Here is a 3,421-nt window from a genome sequence, read left to right as displayed (position 1 = left end):
TGTTTTAATCCAGCACACACAAAGCAGGCTGAAAGTAAACAATACGCTAATATCAGTGGTCACTTCACTTTTTAAAATTCATGTGTTTACTGAGTGATAACTAACAAGTATTAAGTATAATGTTATAGAGCTTAATTAATTAATCCACTGGTAATATATGAAAATATAATTATTTCAGTATACACTGCATTATTTCATATGAACTGCAGACTCCTATAGCACCGAATTCTGAATTCACAAATACATGTGGACATACATGCTTTTGTAAATTTCCCCTAGGGCATTAATAAAGTTTAATCAATCAATCAATTATAAGCCATAAATACATGACCATTTACTTTCTTCTGCTACAGAATAAACTTTTAACATTTGAGTGCATCATTCAGAAACTCAGCACATTTTGCCCTCATCACACTATGAGACAAACAGAACCCTTTATACAAGCGTCAAAAAAGCTAATCATGCACAAGGGCAGGGAGGGTAACATTGCTGTCTCACAGCTCCAGTTTCCCCATTCTGATTTCAAGCTCAGGTTACTGTATGGATTGAGATTCATAGGTTCTCCAGTTTCCTCCCCCTTCCCAAAAACCTGCTGGCAGGTTATACTAAATTGAAAGTGTAAATGTGTGTGTGTGTGTGTGTGTGTTTGTGTGTGTGTGTTTGTGTGTGTTTGAGAGAGAGAGAGTGAGTGACTGGGAGTGGCTTAGTGGTTAACACGTTTGCCTCGCACCTCCGGGGTTGGCGGTTTTGAACCCTATCTGTGTGAGTTTGAATGTTCTCCCTGTGTTTTGGGGGTTTCCTCCGGGTACTCCGGTTTCCTCCCCCCGTCCAAAGACATGTATTGTAGGCTGCGTGGCATTTCCAAATTGTCTGTAGTGTGTGAATGGGTGTGCGAATGTCTATGTGCCCTGCGATGGGTTGGAACCCCGTCCAGGGTGTCCCCCACCTAGTGCCCGGAGTTCCATGAGATAGGCTCCAGGCTCCCCAACGACCCTGTGTAGGATAAGCGCTATGGAAAATGAATGGATGGATGCCGAAGTCTATCAACATTAAAACCTGTGGCAGGTTTTTTCAAAGGCACACTACCAGAAACCAATTGACCGAGGGTGTTTGTTAGCTTATTTCTTTAGCATTTAGCTTGTGCAAAGGACCAACAACTGAAGCTCTGATGCTTTTGAGCTGGCACAGTTCTCTTGGTTTTTCTCTGCTTGCTCAGTGAGAGAGAGAGTTAAAATAAATAGTGCAGATAGTTATCTCACAGGTTTCAGGTGTGACACATTAGTTATCTACATACACACCCATTGCAGTTTCCAGCTAAACCACACGCTTATCCGCTTTCAAATACTTTTGTATATTTATGGCCTGGTGATGCAGCGTAGCATTGCCGCCTCACAGCTCCTGTATAATGGATCGATCCTGAGTTTGAGTTACTCTCCGAGTGGGGTTTGGCCTTTTCTCTCTGTGTCTATGTGAGTTTCCTCTAGTTTCCTCACATCTCCCAAAAAACATGCATGTAGGTGGATTGGCTGCAATAAATTGCCCCAAGGTAGAAAGGCATGTTTGAAGGTGTGTGTGCTTGGTGCCATGCAATACTATCGGTATCCCATCTATGCCGTCACAACCAGGGTTCCTGGAATAGGTTTCAGCTCTTCCTGTAAGCATAACTTCCTTACAGGAATCTTTATTCAGGTCCAGCAATTCTGTATCCATCTTCAGAGTTTAATCCCAGCAGCATTGCAGGTCAGAACAGACTGAAGGTCTGTGCTGAGTTTGGTGGTCATAGATTTAAAGCTCCAGGACTAGTTAGAGTAGGAAATTTTAGTTAAAATTTTAGGTTGAGATTTCCCCCATACAATGTAAAGCACTTTGAGTGTCTAGAAAAGCTCTATATAAACGCAAGGAATTAGTTAGTCTCATAAAAAAAAGTAAGAATAATAAATTTAAATAGCATTTCAGTAGGTTGGCTTGACAAAATAATGTCAGTGTTTCAGTCAGCTATAGGGCTTACCAGAAATCATTTTACCCTGTATTTACAGTACGTATTTCAGGGGTTTTCCCCATTGTTTACAAAGGTTATGTGAGAACATTAATTTCCCTGTATGTATGAATGATTAGTAGCTATGATCAGTGTTGCAAATAATATGTAAATACCAACAAAAAAAATGTTTTGTGTGAATGCTTGTCAATTTGCTCACAGCATCCTGCTTACAAGGTAATGTAGCTCCCATAGATACATCCTGTGAGTCTCAGCAGTGAAGGACACAGTGCAAGGACAATGGCGTAAAACATAATGAGTGTACTTCTAACTTCTAAATCCTCAAACTGTACATCCTGCTGATTTATCATAGACTTTTTGTCACGGTCCGGGCTGGAGAATCTGTCTATCATTTGTCCTTTTCATATTCAGTTAAGAACCAAATATCAGAAACTGAAAAAATGGCTTGTTGTTTTTATTATTCATTTACAAATCCAAAATGAAAAAAAAAAAAGAATAATAAGTTGTACTGCTAAGTTAGCAGTGGTAGATCAGTGGTTAAGACAGTGGACGGTGGTTGGAAGGTCATGAGTTTAAATCCCAGCTCTATCAACCTGTCACTGATAGACAGGCCCTTAAGCAAGGCCCTTAACCCTGTATAAAATGTAAGTTGCTCTGGATAAGGGCATCTGCCAAATGCCATAAGTGTAATGTAAATGTTTTCCATTCTTTCCATCTCATACTCAAGTTAAAAATAAGAAATTAGAAAATGGGTCAAATATCAATTTTTTTTTTGGTTGGCTTTGACCCGGAAGTTACTTGTTTCTTCACATGTTGTGCTGGGTAAAGGTGTTTTTTTGCTGAAGAGCATGGAGAGTTTCGTGCTATTTAAGGAAGCCAAACGTGTAACCCTCAGAAAGGACTGCAGAAACATTAACTGCGGTTAAATCAGTCGCTCTTCCTGAAACTACGGTTATTAGATGCAGGTAAATTGTATGTAAATAACAAAACAAACACACAACAATTCACAGTATTCGACGAGAATACAGACTAAAAGGTTTTATATTTATAATTTGAAATGAACAGTCTGTAAAACTTCTCTTGGCTCACTGTGATTCATTGATCTCTTAAACTTGAAGTTGAAATATGCTAACTTTCTAGAATAAAATTAATAACTTTTATTCGGCACATAGACTACCTTACTGTGAACTGATATGAGTGGATTTAATCGTCGGTCAGGGATTTGACATGTAGAGTTGGCATACTCGATTCCGAAATCAGATTCGATTCCAATTATGAATGATCTCTGGCTTGTCACGCACTCGGGTATATTTATTTGACTGGCATAAAGTTGGCTTGATGGAGAACATTCAATATTTGCAATTTAAGGGACTGTCTCGCAAGTTAAATACGACATTGGTATACACGGTTCAACTTCAGTGGAAT

This window comes from Ictalurus furcatus, chromosome 14 (assembly GCF_023375685.1).
Source record: "Ictalurus furcatus strain D&B chromosome 14, Billie_1.0, whole genome shotgun sequence".
In the NCBI taxonomy this organism is placed as follows: Eukaryota; Metazoa; Chordata; class Actinopteri; order Siluriformes; family Ictaluridae; genus Ictalurus; species Ictalurus furcatus.
Note: the sequence above shows the minus strand (reverse complement) of the source record.